General features: G+C 38.1%; 1 protein-coding gene across 7 annotated transcripts in view; it reads right to left on the bottom strand.

The window, feature by feature from the left end:
• LOC146394562 (uncharacterized) overlaps nt 1–22,245 on the bottom strand; it is a 965,202-nt gene that overhangs the window by 358,481 nt on the left and 584,476 nt on the right. For 5 of the 7 annotated variants that reach the window (XR_014835332.1, XR_014835329.1, XR_014835331.1 and 2 more), the window contains one exon: nt 15,364–15,421. The gene's annotated coding sequence lies outside the window, so the exon portion shown is untranslated. Of the gene's footprint in view, nt 1–12,700; nt 15,422–22,245 lie in introns of those variants that run through there. The other 2 variants (XR_014835330.1, XM_085007853.1) reach the window with 1 other exon arrangement.

Genomic DNA, 22,245 nt, shown 5'->3' with positions numbered 1-22,245 from the left:
AAGTTCTTTAAAATATATAAGATACATGCACCCCAATGTTCATAGTAGCAGTATTCATAACAGCCAAGACATGGAAGCAACATAAATGTCCATTGACAAGATGAATGGACTAGGATATATATATCTCACATCTCAGCCATCAAAAGAACGAAATACTGCCATTTTGCAGCAACAAGGATGGACATAGAGATTATCATACTAAGTGGAGTAAGCCAGAGAAAGAAATATTATATGATATCACTTATATGTGGGCCTAACTAAAACAATGCTACAAATGCACTTATTTACGAAACAGAAATAGAATCACAGACATAGAAAACAAACTTATGGTTACAAAGGGGAAAGAGGAAGAGAGGGATAAATTTGGAATTTGGGATTAACAGTCACATACTACTATTGATAAAACAGATAAACAAGAACCTACTGTATAGCACAAGAAACTATATTTAATATCTTGTAACAACCTATAATGGAAAAGAAAAGAATCTGAAAAAGAATATATATATCTATGAATCATATATATAATGAATCACTGTTGTACACATGAAACATTGTATATCAACTATACTTCAATTAAATATATACATATATATGTATATGGAGTTCCTGTTGTGGTACAGCGGGCTAATAACCCGACTAATATTCATCAATCCCTGGCATCGCTCAGTGGGTCAGGGATCTGGTGTTGCCGTGAGCTACAGTGTAGGTCACAGACGCGGCTCAGATCTGGCGTCGCTGTAGCTGTGGCATAGCCTGGCAGCTGCAGCTCCAATTCGACCCCTAGCCTGGGAACTTCCATATGCCACAGGTGCAGCCCTAAAAAGAAAAAGGAAAACACACACACACACACACACACACACACACACACACACACACACACGACTACTGTGCCAGGAGAAAAAATGTTTTTAGCAGGATTTGTAATACACTCTATACAATTCTTAGTATGATCTGCCTCCTCTCACTTTTTCCTACCTTTCCTGGTTCTCCTTAGTGTTTTATGACACATGAGTCACTAGACCTTGTAGTAAGTACCGTGCTTTTAATTACTGGTTTAAACCTACTATTCAGATTCTGCTTGCCTTCTTCCCTCCTACTGCCATGACCTCAGTTAAAGCCTCCTAGTTCCTCACTACTATACATGCTCAACTCTGACATCCTGGGTTAATCAGGATTATTTAAAATCTCTCAATAACCCTCTTGATCAACAGAATTACCCAAATATCACAGCAAGGCAACTAAGTACTTTCACACTCTTAGCCAAACTCCCTCTCCCTGCCTCTTCTTTATTCAGCCACAAGTAGATCATCAAATTTCCCATTGTGTTTCACCCCAGCTTGCATTCCAACATGAAGGTATCCTATTTCTACAGCCTACAACAGCCTTCCTATCCTTATGAAAAAAGTTCAACTAAGATATTATTTCCTAATAAACCTCTTGCTGAACACTCCCAGAGTTAATCACTGGTGCTGTTTTTCTCTCATCTCCTCAATGTTATTAAGAAGACTAAGCCACCATGTTTTGAGGGCTTACTTTGTGCTAGGTACAGTGCTAAGATCTTTATATATGGTACTTTGTTTTATCCTAAAAACAAGAGATGAGTATTATTATTGTCATTTTTCAATTGGAATAATAAGAGTCAGAGGGGGTAATTGATTTATCAATAATAATATAGCCAGTTAGTAGCAGAACTGGGATTAGAAGGCAGATTTATCCCTGTGTATCCTTCTGCCATTGCGCATAAAAAACAAGTAATTACAATGCTTTGAGATGTCTCATAAATATCAAACGGAAAGTTGCTTAGACTCTCTGAGCTTTCGTTTCTTCTCAATACAAATTAAGTTTAATTAAGGTTAATATATATTGTATATGTATATATGCCATATAGTTAAATGTATAGTGCTGACATTATGTTTAACATAAATCATATAACCTGTTTTTTTAACTCAACAATATATTTTGGAGCTCTATCTATGTTTGTATCTATAACTGTATCCATCCATTTGAGCTACTGTGTGAATTAGCAATTAACCATTCTCTTATTCTTGGACAATTAGTTCATTTCCAATTTTTCACTGTTAGAGATACTGCTGCAGTAAACATTCTTCTACGAGCTTCTTTCTTTTTTCGCATGAGCAAGTATATCTCCAAGGTAGATGATGCTAAGAAGTGAAATTGCTGAGTCATGGGCTATGCACATTTTAAGTTTTAATAGCCAAACTGCCCTTTGCAGCTCATTCAACTGACATTACCTGCCTCATGGCTTTGTTTGAAGATGAAATTTGATAATTCACACATTAACATGCAATTAATAGATGTTATTATTTTTTCCATTTCCCTTTATATTATCAACTTTCAGAGTTCTACAAATAATAAAAAGCAACATTTTGTTATTTTAATTTGCATTTCCTTGATTGGGCATCTTTTTCACTTATACTTTGTTTATACTCCTGTTTCTGGGAATCAACTATTAGCCTAGACTCCTCAACTGTCTATAGTGGTTTTTTGTGCTCATGTTCATTTACAGAATCATTTTGTATGTTTTCAATACTGATACTTTGTGTTTTCTATCTGTAGCAAATATTTTCACTGAGCCTATATCTTGCCTTTAAGCTTTGTTAATGGTTCTCATACAGAAGGTTTTAATTTTGACATACACCAATGTGTCAAAATTTTCTTTTCTGGTTTGCACATTATTTATTTATTCATTTTATTAAGGTTTTCCCAATCACAGGACAATTTTATAAAGCAGTGAAGCTTTCCATCTATGTTTCTTTTTTAAGCGTCCTCAAATCTAATCCAGATTCTGAGTAGGTACGCAGGGGCCTGATAATTGAAAATTATGAAAGGTTTCATCTGTATTTTCCTTACAAAATTAAATGTCTTCTTACACCCCCCCACACACACACAGAGGCACAAATCATACTGAGGAAACATGATTTAGATCAGTGGATTGTATCAATGTCAATATCCTGGTTGGGATATTGTACTACAGTTTTGCAAGATGTTGTAATCAGGGGAAAGGGTACACACTATCTCTCTGTACTACCACTTTTTTTTTACAACTGCCTGTGAACCTATAATTATCTCAAAATCAAAACTTTATTAAAAGTTTTTAAGAGATAGACTATTCTAAATTACTGTGTTTTGAAGACAGTCCCAAAAGAGAAGTTACTGAAATGTCTAAGCAATGACAGTATCTCTGAAATAATCATATTGCTTTTAAAGGACACTGCTTAGAAAAGGAAAACTGTAATATATTAAAATGAATCTCCTGGCCTTATTTTTTCAATAAGTTTCTTTCCTTTCTTGGCCAACTTCACGGATTTCTTACATTTTTTTTTTTACATTGAATGTTTTGCCACACTTTTCACACTTAATCTCATTCATATCTGACAGTAATGTCTAAGGGTTTTTTCTCTTTTTTTGAGGAAGTTATGTCTCAGAGAGGTCAAATTACTAACTTTAAGAACATACAGCTAGTCAGAAGTGATCTGGTCCCTCATTCTTTATATCTTGGTTATGCCTCTGTAGGTCAGTCATCTTGCTTTCCATTTCCAAGGTGAAAGCAATTGTCCTTTTTCATTTTCTGTCTTAGAAAATCTTGCTCTCCTTTCTCTTTTTGCTAGGGTTATTCCGGTGGGAAGTTGTAAGGTAAATACTTTTTTACTCATCAATGCTGGCCCAAAAGCAATTATGAGAGATGCAATTTTGAAATCGAATAAATAAGCAGGGCCAAAGTTCCCTGAACATGATGAAGAGAAGAATAAAACTGATTACTCATTTAAATATCCCCTATGAGGACACTACAACGGATGGATTTCTATCACCCCTTTCTCTAATACTTTCTTCCATCTTGGCACAAGGCTTTCATCAACTTCAAATGACACTCTAGGCATTAAAAAGAGCTGAAGGGGCAGTTTCCATCATGTCTCAATGGTTAACAAACCCAACTAATATCCATGAGGATGCGGGTTCGATCTCTGGCCTCGCTCAGTGGGTTAAAGATCCGGCATCGCCGTGAGTTATGGTGTAGGTCATAGATGCAGCTCCGATCTGGCGTTGCTGTGACTGTGGTGAAGGCTGGCAGCTGTAGCTCTGATTCAACCCTTAGTCTGGAAACTTCCATATGCCGTAGATGTGGCCCTAAAAAGACAAAAAGACAAAAAAATTTAAAAAAATAAAAAGAGCTGAAGGAGTGTGTAGTGGAGATGAACAGAACATAATATACTTAGGTTACAAAACAATTCTTCCAGGTCACGAGGTCTTCAAACTTTTCTTGTTTGTGTATCTTCAAAAAGTTGTATCAAACTAAATGCTCTTTCACAAATTTTTAAGTTGACTTTTAAATATTTTCATTAAAATGCTAAATTTGTGCAAAGGATATATTTTCAGTTTTGACATTTTTAAACAATTACATCACTCTTAAAGGTACCAAATGGAGTCTCTTACTACAGTGCTATTCACCATCATCTATTTTAAAAAATTAGGTGAAGAAACTCTTCTTTCACTATCAGACATTTTACACTATTTCTTTTTCTTTCTTTACTTTATATTTCCAGTTCCTTCTCTCTCAGGATTTTTACTTACTATATTTTTCCCCGAAAAATCTTTTACTAATTAGCCAACTTTTCTTCTATGCAATAAATATTGTATTGAAATTGAAGTATAATTTTTAAAAATTTCTTTTGATCAGATGGCATTGCATATTAAAATGTTCTTCAGGATTGAAATGCCATTACAATTGTTATTTAAAAACTGATCAGAAACAACAAATATAGTTTTGATAAATAATTATTAAACATAAAAGTACAATCTTAATGGAAATGTACTTTTTTTTTTTTTAGAGCCTCACCCATGGCATATGGAAGTTCCCAGGCTAGGGGTCAAATGGGAGTTGCAGCTGCTGGCCTATGCCACAGCCACAGTGATGCCAGATCCAAGCCAAGTCTGCAACCTACACTGCAGCTTGCTGCAACACAGGATCCTTAACTCACTGAGTGGGGCCAGGGACTAAACCCACATCCTTATGGATACTGGTCAGCTTCATTACTGCTGAGTCACAATGGGAACTCTGGAAATGTACTTTTTAATAAGGTAGATAAAATTATTTTTACACAATCAATTTGTGTATCCATAAATGAATGGAACTTATCCTTAGAATGAAACATGATGCAACATAAATTCACTTCCTCTGTTCTATTTATATACTAAAAAAACTTGTCACTTCAATAAGATGGGAATAGAAGTAGCTTTGTCATAAAACTGCCACTCAACTCTTAGAACTTTTTCTAAGTGATATGACAAGATTCAAATAGTGATCTATTGTCAAAAATTATTTTTAATAGTCTATTGGTTGGACCTGCTGTATAGCACCAGGAAATCCACTCAATATTCTGTATAAGCTATATGGGAAAAAGAATGTATGTATATATATATATATATATATATATATATATGTATACACACACACACACACACACATATGCATGTATGTGTATGTATATAAAACTGATTCACTTTGCTGTATAGCTGAAATTAATACAATATTGTAAGTCAACTATATACCAATTAAATTTTTAAAAAATAGTTTATCAGTTGGTAATCTGTTTAGGTCCTCCTTCATTAATATTGATAACCAAGAATTAGATACCCCTGAAATATAAAGAATATTGTTGCCCAGTCTTAACAGTCATTTACTTTCTCAACACTTTTACCAATACTTTAAATTACCCTTTGGTTGGCACTGTGGAATGTGTTAGACCCCAGGGCAATGAGCCATAATAAGATTCAGTGTGAGGGCCTTTCTTCTGTAAAAAGAGAAAAGGGCTATTGCAAAAGGGAACCAGCCTCAATTACAGGTTTTGCTCTAGGCAGTCCATTTTTAGGAAAGAGAGTTCAGTGAAGCTGAGAGTCTGGAAATTAATCCTCTAAAACTTTGCTTGGATTTTCAGTACCTCCTTTCTGCCACAGTACACGGATGTAAGATCGAAGACCACTGCTCAAAATCCCTATCGCCCAAAACTTTGGCAGAGTTTCTACAGTGCAGCATAACGGGGACTACCTTAGTTCAAATCCTGGTTCATCCACTTTCTAGCTGTTTGATTTGGGGCAAATTACTTATTCTCTCTGTGCTTCAGTTTCTTCCTTTGTAAAATGGAGATTCAAATGGTATCCATCTCACACGACTGCTGTGAAGATTAATTAGATATGTGTAAAGTGCTCAGCATAATGTTCACTACCATCATGATCAGCCTTATTACTGTCATGATCATCACTCTCATAGAGATGACTGGTGATCTGGGAAGAAGAAGGGGAAAATACATGATTAAAAGAGTAAAAAGGGAGAATGGCAGGTGTCAGTGTGTGTTTGTGTATGTGCATGTGTACTGTGATGTAGGCACACATCAGAATCTAGAAATAATTAGAAAAGTTCCATTATTCAAATGCAAGATCCTTGCTGGTAACTGACACTGTCCCCTTAGTTTAATCCCGCTTTGTCCTTCATATTTCTTAGCTCATTGCTGTATCCACAATAGACTCTCAATAAATACTCCATAAATGGGTAACGGAATGAGGAGAGAAAATCAATGCTAGTGAAGTCACAAGTTATGAAAACAAATTATTAAAAGTAGTGCAAGTCCATCCATGGAAAGTCATGGTCATGGAAAACCAGTCTTTTCTCCTAAAACTATGTTCAGGATCTTGTCTCGTGCCATCCAGTTACACTTGCCAGTTCCATTTCTCTGACCCAAGGCCAGCTGCATAATTTGTGGGTGTCAGTGCAAAATGAAAATGCAGGCCCTCTGCACATAACACAGGGAAAAATGTCTTCTCAAAGATAAAGCCTTTTCCTTTCTTCTGCAGTTTCTCTCTAGGCTTGCCATGATGTTGCCTTTTTTTTTTTTTAATCAGTCATTTAATGTCATTCTAAGCAAAGAAAAATTAAAAATTTAAACTACTAGCGTGAACATTACTGTTTATGTTTATACTGTACAATACTAGTATTAAATGCAAATATAAGAGCAGTTAACTCATGCAGAATCACTGAAATCAAAATTTGTATTCATAGTTCATATATTCATATATATTTTGTTCTTACCAGAAAAATAAAAACCCTGTAAAAACTAACTCAACTGTTTTCATTTCACTTCTTGATATACATTCATTCTACCAACACTCTCCCTTCAGCTTACTGATGAGTGTGGAAGGTCTGAGAGAAAAGGAAAAGTAACTATGGGTTGCCCCATCTTTCCCTTTCCTTCTGTGTCATCACTTTCAGCAGAAGTGGTTGGCTAATGCAAGGAAATAACGTGAGTAAGATATGATATGGTGGAGTTCCTTGGTCACTTGTATTTCTTAGAATGTCGTTGCATTCTTTTGGCAATCAAAGTTCTAATTCGAATAGAAACATGGCCTTTGGGGGCTATCAGTATCCTGGCTCATCAGTTGTAGATGTAGCCCATGTACCTTGTATTCACTTTGAGTTTCACTAAACTCCCAGGCAGAGTGGATCCACCAGAAATCTGTGCTCATGGGGTATCTTGAACACTGTTCATGAATGAGGACACAGGAATGGCAGACAGACCTATTGTCTGCCTTCATTGTCCCATCAGACTTTGCTAACAAAAATAAAAGATCAAAGATAAAATTACTATGAATTTCAAGCAGCAACCTCAGAGCATTAAACCAAGTGCAAGGCCCTTCTGAGGGTCGCACACTTGTAGAGTTGGCCCTGTTCTGAACTCCTCAGTTCAGGACTCCCTTTCATGGATAGATGCTCAGCCTCACTGCTTTCATAGGTGACTGAAAAAAAGTCCTGTTTGGGGCTTATTCATTTGCAGTACAGACGCCAATACATCACTAAGCAGAAAAATTTGGAGCCGCTGGAGTTCCTTTGTCAAAACCCTTGTTCTTGGAGGTCCCGACATGGAGCAGTGGAAACGAATCTGACTAGGAACCATGAGGTTGCAGGTTCGATCCTTGCCCTTGCTCAGTGGGTTAAGAATCCAGCCTTGCCATGAGCTGTGGTGTAGGTCCCAGACGTGGCTCGGATCCCGTGTTGCTGTGGCTGTGGTGTAGGCTGGCAGCTGTAGTTCTGATTCGGCCCCTAGCCTGGGAACCTCCATATGCCGCAGGGGCAGCCCTAAAAAGCAAAACAAACAAACAAACCCTTGTTCTCTAGCTCTGATTTATGCTGAGCCTTCACTGGGTTATGAATCTGTAGGTGATAGGGATGGAGTAGAATAGTTACACGGGTAGTTGTAGAAGTCCCAGTAGGGGACCAGAGATAGAGAGGGAAACCTAGGGAACTTTGGGAGATCATTATAAGTTAATAATCACTCGAGAAAGCCATAAGAATGAAGCAGGCTTACCACAAATAAAAGCATGAGATATGCCTCAGGTCATTACCCATAGGGCCAAGGGCAGGAGTTTAAGGACCGCCCTTCTGCTGATTTGAATAGGCACCTTGACAGTCTTAGTTTGACCTTATAGGGTCAAATCCTCCCTTACCAGATACCAAGGAGGAGCTACTACTTGAAGAAAGAGGTGGTCTTTTCCCACTCCCCACTTCCCTTGGATGATAAAGATGTTGCCCACCTAATCATTGGGGCAGAATCTCCTTGCCTGCCTGCTTGCATCTCTCACAAGAGTCTTATCTTAATAAATGTATTTATTTATTTATTTGCTTTTTAGGGCTCCCAGGCTAGGGGTTGAATCGGAGCTACAGCTGCCGTCCTACACCACAGCCCCAGCAACGCCAGATCCGAGCCATGTCTGCAACCTACACTACAGCTCACTGCAATGCCAGATCCTTAACCTAGGCCAGGGATCAAACCCACATCCTCATGGATACTGATAGGGTTTGTTTCCACTGCACCACAATGGGAATGCCAATAAATATTTTTCCTGCCTGTCACTTTGTCTCTCGCTGAATTCCTCCTGCACTGAGGCACAAAGAACCTCAACCTTAGTAAGTCCAGACACCAGGTGAGTGATTCTAATTTTTAAAAAAATGTGGGGGAGTTCCTGTCGTGGCACAGTGGTTAACGAATCCAACTAGGAACCATGAGGTTGTAGGTTCGATCCCTGGCCTTGCTCAGTGTGTTAAGGATTTGGCGTTGCCATGAGCTGTGGTGTAGGTTGCAGACACGGCTCGGATCCCGCGTTGCTGTGGCTCTGGCATAGGCTGGTGGCTACAGCTCCAATTCAACCCCTAGCCTGGGAACCTCCATGTGCCGCGAGAGCAGCCCTAGAAAACGCAAAAAGACAAAAATAAAATAAAATAAAATAAAATAAAATAAAATAAAAATAAAAAAATGTGGGTTCAAGTCCCAATCTGGGTTCTGGCTGGCTTCAAGTCATAAGTGCTGTCAGTTTCATAGGGAACATGGATGTAGACCTCCAAGCTCTCCCTTCAAGGAAGGGTTTGTTGCCCCGGCTCTCAGCCCCTTCAGGCTCTGCCTGGGGGAGGACTCCCTAAATAGGAGCTGCCGCAGAGAGCCACCTTCTCCAAGCTCACACCTTTTCTGGGTTGGCCCCAGTCAATGACTGATCGAAATTGGGATAGAAAGAAAGACTCAGACATCTTGGTCTAACAGGGGTGGAGTTGCCAGACAAAATATTGCATGGGACAAATGTTGCATGGGACATACTTATACTAAAAAGTTACCTGTTGTTTTTCTGAGATTCAAATTTAACTTGGTGCCCTGTATTTTTATTTGATAAATCTGGCAGTCCTAAATGGGGAGCACTCTGACGGACTGAATAGTTTCTAGAGGCCCCTGCAAGGCCCCCTCAGGCTCTGCCAAGCCTTCTTTACTGTTCGGTTTCTCCCTCTGCCTATTCTTGCTTCCTTCCTTTTTCCAACAAGTACCTCTTCTGCCAAATTGTCTCTCAGCATTTGCTTCTAGAGAACCCAGTGTGCATCAACATCAATATTTAAACCCTGATAAAGGCATCTTGTGATCTCTTGAGAAGGTTGCTCAATCAAATTTGAGCACAAATCCAGGATCATTCACCACCTACTGGTACCTAGAAGCCCCTGGGACAGATTGGAAAGACCCAGAAGAAAGGCTTCAGAACGAAGATAAGATTCACAATTGGATTTTATGACTTTCATATCACTATGAATATCTAGGCTCACACACACATCTATTTGAAATAGAAGTTAGCAAAGGATATTTAAATAAAGAAAGGGTTTTAGCCTAAAGCAATTGATACTGTACTTTTTCTTATTTCTTGAGTTTTAGAAAAATCAAGCAGGAAATATAAATAAATGAAGATACATTAACTTAAAATATGCATATACGAACCATTAAATTTCTATTTGTTTTTGGTCAAGAATCAATAAATGATAGTGATTAAGAATTTGGCTTCTGGAGTTGGATGCAGATGAATACATAGCCTGACTTGGCCATTTACTAGCTGTAAGACTTCCGGCAAGTTATAATTTTTCTGAGTCCAGTGTATTCATTTGCAAAATGATGATAATCATACTTATTCCAGAAGATCGTTATGAGTTTTAAAAGAAATAAAGCGTGTAGAACACTTAGCTCAGGGCTTTTCCCATAGGTTTTTATTGATAATATTTATTATTGTTAAAAGAAAGAGAAAAATCTTTCCTAATGCCTGGTTCCTAATTGGCAATAACCATGGGGGGGGGCAAGTATATTTTCCTGGCTATATTAATATTTCACTTATCCTATTTACTTTACAGGAGTCTTATTCTATTAATGTAAATTCCCACTTCTAGCAAAATGCCCAAATACATATGGAGTTGAAAAAGGTTATTAATATTACAATGATTATTAATATAGTCACAACAGTTATTTTTATATTCTTCTCAATATAACTGTAGGGGCATTTTTAAAAGACAGAATATTAGTCTAACCCAGAAAATGAACATAATCCAAATGATTTATACCTAATAGTAACTGGGTAGTAGACACGATTCCTCCTTTCCTTTAAAACAAAGACAGGTTTTTTTCTACACTTCAGTATTTCTGTTCTTTACTTGATATATGTACATATTATGAAAGGATTTCCCCCATCAAGTTAATTAACACATCAATTGCCTCACATATTTACTTTTTTTTGGTGGGGGTGGAGTGAGAACATTTAAGTTCTACTGTCCCAGGAAATTGTGTGTGTGTGTGTGTGTGTGTGTGTGTGTGTGTGTGTGTGTGTGTGTGTCTTTTCTTTTTAGGGCCACACCTGCGGCACATGGAGGTTCCCAGGCTAGGGGTTGAATCGGAGCTACAGCTGCTGGCCTACACTACAGCCACAGCAACGCCAGATCCTTAACCCCCTGAGCAAGGCCAGGGATCAAACCCGCGTCCTCATCGATGCCAGTCGGGTTCGTTAACAGCTGAGCCACAGCAGGAACTCCCTATCACAGCAAATTTCAGTTATACAATAGAGTGTTATCAACTATAGTCACCATATTATGCATTAGATCCCGAGACCTTATTCATCTTAAAACTGGAAGTTCGTAACCTTTTACCAACCTCTGCCTATTTCTTCCAGCCCCCAGCTCCTGACAACCGCCATTCCCCTCTTTTTCTATGAGTTGGACTGTTCTTGTTGTTGTCCCACATATAAGTGAGATCATGAAGTATTTGTCTTTCTTTGTCTGGCTTATTTCACTTAGCATAATGCTTTTCAGGTTCATTCATATTGTAGCAAATGACAGGATTTCCTTCTTTTTAAGGCTGAAAGACATTTTATTGCATATGTATATCAACTTTTCTTGATCCATTCATTCAATGACAGACACTAAGTTTGTTTGCATACCCTGCCTATCATGAATAATGCCACAATGAATATGGGAGTACAGTTATCTCTTCAAATTAATGGTTTCCTTTCTTTTGGATTTATACCCCAAAATGGATTGCTAGATCACATGGTAGTTCTATTTTTCATGTCTAGAATCAATATTTCTCAATTACACAAATATGGTAGCTCATTTCCAGGGAAACAGTAACAGACTAGGCATACTGGGAGCTCCTGGTTAGTGTGGTTTGGTTACAGTGTTTTGGGAAAGGTCACCTGGGAGTGTTGCTAAAAAGTATTTGTAAAACTGTGAAATAGAAGCTTTGCAACCTTAATGGATTTGTTACTGTCTTTAGGATAGATTTCAAAAGTTTGCATAAAATATAAAGGTTTGAAAATGACAACTCTTACCATAGAAATCCTATGATATAGTATGGAGAGATATTGATATTTCTATGTTAAATAGGAAAAAACAGAAGCTAAGAGAGATTGCTTTGTGAACAAAGAATGTCACCTACCATTTCAGTAAACAAAGGATGGTGCAGCCATAAAGCCAACAGCCACTGCAGCCACACCTGTCAGTGCACCCGGAGGGTAATTCAGGTTAGAGAAAAACAGGTTGCCTGCCCTCCCGCCCTCAAGCCAGAAGCCACTGCAGTCCCCCACCCCACCATAATGCACCCTGAATGGATTCAGGATGGAGAAAAGCAGGATATTGGCCTTATATAGTTAAGGCACATATCAAAGGAATAATTTCAGTACGTGCAGACTCTTGCATTTTCCCATACATAGGAACATACTAAAATTGTTAACTTTAATGTCTGGGTTTTTTTATATGTATATAATTAGCAGTCATCTTTTGATTACTACTGTCTATTTTGTTTGTTTGTTTGAAAAAACTTCTGTATATCTTGGCTCCTCCTCCTTTATTTTTTGGAACAGTCCCCCAGACCTGGCTGAGAAGCTATATCCCGGGTTTAATCCTCAGTAAGGCTGCCGAATAAAATGTACCTCTCAACCTTTGGGTTGTGCTTTTTTTTTGTTCATTCAATAGCTACCTCAAGTAAGCTCCATCAGTCTTGTGATAAATAAGATGGCAGTCATCCCTTGTCCCAGTTTTTGACTAACCTGCCTGGTTAAAAGAAGCACTTGCTGTACTGTCTTTGGAGATTCTCAGATGACAGCTAGGAATCTGCATTTTTAACATGTGTGTCAAGTAATTCTTATATCAGTTTGGGGAACCACTACCCTCCTTCGTACTCCATTTTGTTTTCATAAATAGCTCCCTTTGGCCTCCAAATATGAAGCTCAAATTCAAGCTACTTCACGATCACCAAAAAAGTTTTATACTTCATAGAGACTATCTCTTGTCAATCAGATGGACTAAATTGAAAAATAAATAGAGAGGCAGTTGAATTTATCAATAAAGAGAATCTAGTGCTAAAGACATTAGCCTTTAAACATGCCTAAAAATCCAAGAAAACATTTGCACTGGGAAGAGAAGTAGAGCCACCCTCACAAGCATTTCTAGCAGGTAACTCAATGCATTCTTGATTTTATTTGTTCATGTTTCCATTCATTCATTTACTCATTCATTCAAAAAACTTTTACTGGGCATTTACTCCACACCAAGCATTATACCAAGAACTGGGGAACAAAACCCTGTGTATTAAAAGATACATTTACTTCAAAACATTGCCAATGGCCAACCCCATAAGATGAACTGTATACATGTATTCCTAGAATTTTTCTAGCTAAAGTGATCTTTAATTCTCAACTGTGGTACCCAGAAAAAATGGAATTTATCATAAACGCATGCATTGAAAAGAATCTCTAGCTGTTTATCCCATTTTGTTCTTTTCTAAAAAATAGAATATGCTAAGAAATGTATTGGCTAAAGTAATATCTCTATTGTACTATAAAGGGATTGTTTTTCCAAGAAAATATATCAAATGCTTTCATAACTTGTTACTAATAACTCTAATATAGAATAATGGGTAAACTAGTTTGGTTAACTTCCCAAAATAATTGGGTTTTCCAGGAACATTACAGAAGATAAACAGCAAGATCAATAAGTCCTGAGGTTGCAGGAATCATTATTGATTTATGACCTTGCTTACTTCCCAGTAAAATAATTGCTATAGAGAAGCTGGCTCATGTTTACAAATCATGATAAACTTGTGAGAAAGTCTTTCTTAGCCCAAAGTTTAAACACTAGAAAAAAGGAAGTGATTAAAATATAGCTTATTATTATGCTGAAATTTGTAATTAGTAATAACTACCATTCTTTGACTACTTACTTTGTGGCACATGCTCTATGTGAGTATAACATTTCTTTAAATTATCAAAACAATCCTACAATGAGAGCTATCATTATCCTTACTTCTTACTTAGAAAAACTGAAGTTCAAAGAAATCAAGTAACTTGCCCATCACATACAGAAAGTTACAGAGCCAGGATTCAAACTCAGCATTCTTTTCCCATGCTTTAGTACTTCTAAAGATCATACGCGGCCTAAAATTAACAGACTCTAAGAAATTTAATTGTGCCTGGCAGACACAATCAATCACTTGTATATTTATGACATCACTACAGTTTTTACCTGATAGTGGAATTCCCATCACCATTTCCAGAATACCAACCTTCTTGGGAAGGTATATCAGAAGATGAACAATGGTCAAGTAGTCAAAGACTCCTGAGAGTAGAGCATGTGTGGCTTGATCGGTAAGAGTGTTGATGCTAATATGGATTCAATATGCAGTATTAATTCAAATCTCTTTCTGATCATAGATTTACTTTTTAATTCTTTCCTTTCTAGTTATGCACAACTTTTTATTGTTATCATTTTTTTAGATCCCATAGAGTTCTGCTTAACTTCCAACCATAGACAAACCCTCTGGAAATCCCACCAATTCACAGCTATAATAATTGGAGTAGTTCGTATCCCAATAAGAAAGTAAGGAATTTGTGTAGTTGACCTTGTTTCACTGATATGCATCTGATATGCTAAGAAATTAGTTGGCTTTTTGAAAGGCTGAAGCGAGGGTGAACAGAAAGAGAAGTCTTCATTTTCTCTCCATTTAATAATAAGAGGCTTTACATTGCCTACAAATGCTTTGCAGCCATTGTGATAGGAGTGATACCAGAGTATAAAAGAGAAACAGCCTCATATGGTACTGATTCTTGTATCATTCATCATTGATAACTGGTTGAGTATAGGAGACTATATTCCCGCTACATTACCCACGATCCAAAGGAGCACAACTCTGGACATTCCAAAAGAAAGAACAAAGACTTAGAGATAGGTTGAGTTCTCAGTTTCTACATTCTCCACTCCTTGAAATTCTTGCCTTCCTTGTCTCTCATTTTTCAGGGATGAGAAAAGACCAGAGATACCAAAGCCATGGATGGGACTTTAGAGAACCACTTATCAAGGATCAACGGCTCTTTGTGCCAAGGTATGGACAGGATGGTAGATGAGTTATTCTATGACGTTTCATACACTTGATTTACATAAAGATGTAAGTTATCCGACATCCATTAGACTTTAAGATCAACAAAGACAGAAACTGCATCTGTTGTACTTACCATTTTATCCTCATCATCTCAAACAGTGTCTGGCACATAATGGACAATCAGCAAATACCTGTTTAATAAATGAATACAAGAGAAAGTTGTCATAGCCATTACATACAAGCATACCCCCAACTTCCTAACCCAAGCTTGGTTGAGTGATAAATGGGAAGGACTTAGAACTTGAATTTCCAGATTCTACCATCATTCTATGGGAGAAGCAGCAGAATTAACTTGGCTTTGGATCCCCTACTTGTTATCTGCATGGGAGGAGGATGAGACACTGTGCAGTTTATTTCAATTACCTAAATATGTATTTATCATGAAGCTAATAAAGTTCACACCATTCCCTTCCAAGGCCCTAGAAGAGGCCTGAGCAAAATATTCATATTACATACTTTTGTAAAAGTTGAGAAATAAGGAGTTCCCGTTGGGATGCAGCGAAAAAGAATCTGACTAGGAACCATGAGGTTGCGGATTTGATCCCTGGCCTCTCTCAGTGGGTTAAGGATCTTGCATTGCTGTGGCTGTGGCTGTGGTGTAGGCTGGCAGCTGTAGGTCTGATTTGACCCCTAGCCTGGGAACCACCATATGCCACAGGGGCGGCCCTAAAAAGCAAAAAAAAAAAAAAAAAAAAAAAAAAAAAGTTGAAAAAGATATTTTAATCATAGTTGGTTAAGACCACCAAATCCTTTTATGACCACTTTCTATCATATTTCCACTCATTCCAGGAAGTGATGGAGTGGCCACAGACATTTGGGAGGATTCTATGAGAGGGAACTTGAGTTGGGCTTACTTTTAATGTAGAGTTAGTGAAGTACGTTTATGTGGGAGACAGTCACTTCAGCATAGAGTTAAAGCATTGTTAGCCAATCAAGGGTAAGAATGGCTTCTGGAAATACTCCTGTTTCCCATTATGCCAACTAACACAGCATCACTATGCCAGTGCTGGGCCAGAGTCTATAATGAAACAAGGACATAATAATCTTCAGATGCCACAGATCCTATATCTGTCTCTGGCTAAGAGTCCTACACCAAGGTAATAGACCCATGTCAGTACAGACTCCGTAGTGAAAGAAATGTAGCCCTACACTTTCAACACTTTCCCTTTCCTCATCACTTTCCTTCATTCCCAGCTGTCTGTCCTGCCACCATCTGGTCACTAACTAGGATTCCTTCTCCATCCAAAGATAATTAGAATAATTTTATTAACATGATCAATAATTATAGGTATTAAATATGAAAATTAAATATTTCTTTCAACAAGTGAAAAATACTCCATCTGTGTTTCATAAAGGATAGCCTTTAGCAAAATTAAATAATGTGTTATTTCTATGGTTAAAGGGCAAGTATATATGTGCTAAGACCAGCTCAGCAGGTGAGGGCTGAAGAACAGGTGCTGTGAAACTTAAGGAGAAAAGTTAACATAAAACAAGACACAGAGACATTTATCTTAATTAAAGATGGGAACCGGGGGACTCAAGATCTCAGGGACCAAGAGTTCTGCCTCAAGAAACCACACTGCTTTTATTGTGCTCTTTAGAATTATGTCAAGTGAGGAGGGGGCTATAGGTGCAGGATATAGTTTTTTTATTATTTTAAAAGTCACATAGCCGGTAGCTGGTTAAACTTTTATTCTGACCTTTAGGCATTTAACAATCATTAGCATTTGAGGAAGCTTGGCATCAGCTCTCTAGGCATAGCATCTCGAGAATTACCCAATGTGCCTAGGTTTGCACCTCAGTTCTCCTTGCTAATGCATATCCTGCTAACAACCCCTCATAAACCCCTTGGGGCCATGAGGCTCATCTTCCTCTTATTCTGAAGAGGATATATCATATTGTGCAAACAGTGTGCCAATCTGCACAGGTCCGGCGTGCCTAGACCAGCGCATTATGTCCTCATTCAGCTGACCACGTGGATAACTTATGCCTTTAGGTCTTTGTACTTAAGCTTAAGTCATTTGCCAGCACTGCGACTGTTTTTCAAGCAGGAAGATGGGGTAAAGTAAAGCAGGACAAGATGGAGTTTTCAGCAGAGAAAATAGAAGCAAAGAGACTAAGAAAAGATTGTAGAAACATGTCTTCTGACATACATGTGCCATGATACCTTTACATGTTTGACAGATACAGTATTTCAGGAAGGCTATGAACTGATGAATAGAAAAACACACAAACAGACAAATACATACTTAGGATAAAAATTCTCATTTCTTTTATCAAGTTTTTTGAAAAAGATGACTACACAGAGCATGAGCAGATGCAGTGTATCTTCACATGGCTTGGCCCTCACCCTTGGCTTTCCTATGGGTTATAGAACTGCCTGTCATTTTCTATTCTCTTTTTTTTTTAAATTTTTTTATTGTTATTTCCCCAATGCAATTTTTTTCCTACTGTACAGCATGGTGACCCATTTACACATACATGTATACATTCTTTTTTCTCCCATTATCATGCTCCATCATAAGTGACTAGACATAGTTCCCAGTGCTACACAGCAGGATCTCATTGCTAATCCATTCCAAAGGCAACAGTTTGCATCTTTTAACCCCAAGCTCCCCAAGCATCCCACTCCCTCCCCCTCCCCCTCTCCCTTGCCTGTCATTTTCCATGCCTTCTACTATTAAGAAATAAGCCAGAGCTTGCTATACTACTTTCTTCTGAATTTATGTCTTTACCTTACTATTCCAGAAGAATGTACACCAATTACTCAATTTAAGGAATTTTGTTTTTTTACAAACATGAGATTTCATGATGTGCTGGATATTTTCCATGGCCTGACCTAGATCCAATCTGACCTTCTCCACCTGCTCTTCTTTCCTGCTCCCGCTCCAGGAAACTGGCTTATGTGACCTGTATCCATAGGCTTCAGTGCCCTCTGGCTTCTGGTTGGGTTCAGCCAATGGGAGACACTGGCTGAGATGGGAAGGTGGGAGAAGAATGAGGCTGTGATATTTTAATTTCCCTGTCTTTCTCTCTACAGGATCACCATGGGTTGGCTACTTCTCTACTGAAGGCCACAACTTTTGTCAGTCGGTCTTCTTTGTAGATAACCTCTCTCCGGGTTCCAGCAACTGTGCCCTTCTCGTGCCCTTTCAGACCCAAGATGCTATGGGTCGCAAAAGCGCCAGATGTAGAGAACTACACTATCCTTTGTTGATTTTCATATCCCTTGAACCTATGCATTTGTAAATATTCCCTTTATTAAACTTTCATCAAATTGCCCAGTTTGAGTATGCATTTTATTCTGCTGAAATGCTGTCCCACACACCCAGTTTTTAAAACAAACTTAGCACCAACAAGGGCACGTGCTCATCCTCATGAGAGGGAGCAGAGTCAGTGCCTAGGAATCCCCAAATCCCATCTCTTCTCATAATACTCCAGAGTCACAAAAAGCCTGAACTCCCGCAAAAGCACCCTTTTGTTCAGAGTTTTAGAGAATGTCAGATCTTCATTTTATCTTTATTTTTTAATTTTTTTGGCTACACCCACGGCACACAGAAGTTCCCAGGCAAGGTACTGAACCCACACCACAGCAGTGATCCAAGCCACAGCTGTGACCACGCCAGGTCCTTAATCCTCTAAGCCACCAGGGAACTCCAGATATCCATTTTAGAGAAAGCAGGAGTTATCACATACAACTGTAGAGGGCAGTGGTATAGATAGATAGCAAATGTAAAGAAGAAACACGAAGTTTTTGGTTTTAAATTTTGAACATGAATGAACATGGTTGATTTTCTTATGCAGTGTATTATTTAAAGTTTTATTATTCGAAACCCATGATTATTTTGCAATATAGAAAAAAAGGCAACTGGCACCATTAATACATTACATGTATTTACCATACTACTAAAAGGTGGACTATCTCAGTAAAATTAATTGATTTTTTAGTTAATATTACTGTCAAAACACTTTTAGCAAGCAAAACTATTTTTAAAATAGTGCAATTATCTAACAGCCATTAGTAAATGAGGCATTAATAGAACGAGTGAAAGGAACTAAGGATTTGACACAAAGTCCCTCAAACCAGAATAAAATCCTTCTGCTTCCAGCTTTTCAAAGCCAGTGACCAGCAATGACTGTGGCTAGAATTATTTTGGCAAAAAATCAATAAATAAATCTAAAATTAACCCTCTACTTTAAAGTCTAATGTTCATAAGTCTCTACATCTGTTTTTTCTATTTTTTTTTCTTTTGCCTCTCTTTACCACACATCACCATATATTTGAGCAGAGCATTCATCATGGAGCAGAAAGATCAGGATAAATACGTAATAAGAAAAATTAACCTCAGAGAAAAGAAACAAGATGGAAAACAAAAGAACTTAGTATCAAAATTAAAGATGAATAATTTTACTTTATTGACAAAACAGTAAAAGGAGGCTGAGAAAAAGAAAGAGCTTCATGAAATAAATGAATAAAATGACTTTTTTTTTTTTTTGCTTCTTAGGGACCCAGGCTAGGGGTCGAATCAGAGCCTATGCCACAGCCACAGAAATGCTGTGGAATCCAAGCTGTGTCTGCAACCTACAGCACAGCTCTCGGCAACGCTGGATCCTTAACCCAATGAGCGAGGCCAGGGATTGAACCTGCGTCCTCATGGATGCTAGTCAGATTTGTTTTCACTGAGCCACAACGGGAACTCAGTGACTCGGTGACTTTAAGATGACTTCTTAAAAACATTTTTTTAAATATAGAAGATGGAAGATAAGGTCAAGAAAATCTAGCCAATATTCTTTGCAGTTATCTCTGGTGAGAGCTCTGTTCATGTAACAGGCCCTCTAAATTCTTTAGCAGCTAGAGTGGAAGGTCAAATTTTTTTTTCCCAGAGGCTTTTGGGCCTTGATTGTTTTCAACTCCAAACAAACCACAGGTCAAAGAGATATTTTAGGATGATAAATTTTGCTCTCCTATCACTGGATATTTCTAAGGATGCTTTACCCTTTTTCCTGTTGTCCCTGCTTTCATCCTTCCTTTCTCCAATTTCCTGTCTTCTAGCCTGAGTTTCCCTCTACCTTCTCACATCCACTTTTTTTTTTAATTATGTTACAATATTTTCAAAATATGCAAAACTTCCTAATTATTTTATTGCATTTGGTAATTTTATATGCTTTTGGGGCTGTCTATGCTACTTCTTTAATATCTCTTCTGTCAAAAAGGAATCCTTTATCCTTGCATAATACTTGCCATATAGTTATTGCTGTATATGATCTTAGAGGATGATTGAATACATCAATGGACTAAGGTCATATATGTAATTTTTAAGACTGTGGGAATAGAGGCCTGTGGGTGAAGGAAAGAATTTTAAAATATTTTGGCTGGATTAAGTTTGGTAAGGCTCATCTCTCTCTCTCTCTCTCTCTCTCTCTCTTTCACACACACACACACACACACACACACACACACACACACACACATTTTTAAAAAACTCGAGCAAAATTACATTTGTATGATCCTTGAGACATAAAATCCTTTGCCTCAATAGACATTCAATAAATATCTGTTTGATGCCCTAAAGTTCACATGACTGCTAAAAAGCATCAACTGACTGAACTTAGGTAGATTTAATATTCACTTCAAAAATGTTTTAAGAAGGACTCTTAATGCACTTTGCATTAGTTTTAAAATCTAAGTGGTCACTGTGGCTTTGCAGCTTTTCAATCAAGTGTATTTGTTATTCCTCATGAAGTGCTGTTTTAGGTTGTTTACTATTTTATGGGACATTCTTGCTGTTATTCTCTTTGAATTGCATGCTGATCCCTGCTGGGGGAGGGTGGCAGTGCCATAAGTATATTTTATTCTATTGTCATGTACTTTTACAGTATACACAGGCCCAAGCAAATCAGATTACACTAATATATTTATATGCTGAACAATTCCCAGGGCCCATGAAATAACCAGGCTTCTTGGGATGAAAACAGAGGTTGCAGCTTTTTCTTTTTTCTTTCTTTCTTTTAATTTTTTTGTCCTTTTAGGGCCACACCTGTGGCATATGGAGGTTCCCAGGCTAGGGGGCCAATTGGAGCTACAGCTGCCGGTCTACACCACAGCCACAGCAATGCGGGATCAGAGCCACGTCTGTGACCTACACCACAGCTTGTGGCAATGCCAGATCCTTAACCCACTGAGCAAGGCCAGGGATGGAACCGGCATCCTCAAGGATACTAGTCGGATTCGTTTCCACTGCACCACAATGGGAACTCCCAAGTTGCAGCTTTTTCTGACATTTCTCTCTAGGAGGGTCCACCTCATTAACCGCATCATTTCTCCTTGTTTTTTCCTAATGTCCAGCTTGAAAATCTTCTGCTAATCTGGCCTCTACTTGTCTCCTGAGCTCTGCTAGACATGGGCAGATCATTCCACCCTGTGATATTCATAACAAATTAGAGTTTTCTCAATAACTTTATCAAGAATCTAAGGGAAATGGAGAAATTACAAAAGTATAATAAATGTCTCAGCATACAGATTCCTGATCCTGACACTACAAGTCTGGAAAGAGATCAGCTGCTTTGACAAAACTAACTCAGGACCTAAGCCTCTTTCTTTCCTCTCTTCCTAATTTGATATATTAGAAAACATATGTCCAACAACTTAGAAGGTTAAGAGACAGCTTTTGAGAAGAATCTCTTTGAGATCTGCTGCAATTTTTTTTTTTTTTTTTTTTTGGTCACATCCACAGTGTTCTGGGGCAGAAGTCCCCGGGCCAGGAATCAAACCTGCACCACAGCCGTGACCCAAACCACAGCAGTGACAAAACTGGGTCCTTAACTGCTAGGCCACCAGGGAACCTCCAACTGCTGCTTGGTCCTTCTCAAAGCCTGTTTCTAGTTTTTCTCTCCGACGGTAGCCAACAAGCCATTCCCTAGGTAGGATCTGGCACTCTCGCTTATTCATTTGTTC

Source organism: Sus scrofa, chromosome X (genome assembly GCF_054392235.1).
Source record: "Sus scrofa isolate SSC_HxYL_T2T_F1_AM1 chromosome X, Sscrofa_HxYL_maternal_Yorkshire_Landrace_v2.0, whole genome shotgun sequence".
Lineage (NCBI taxonomy): Eukaryota > Metazoa > Chordata > Mammalia > Artiodactyla > Suidae > Sus > Sus scrofa.
The sequence above is the reverse complement of the archived record's forward strand: the minus strand, read 5'-3'. Positions and strand labels throughout refer to the sequence as shown.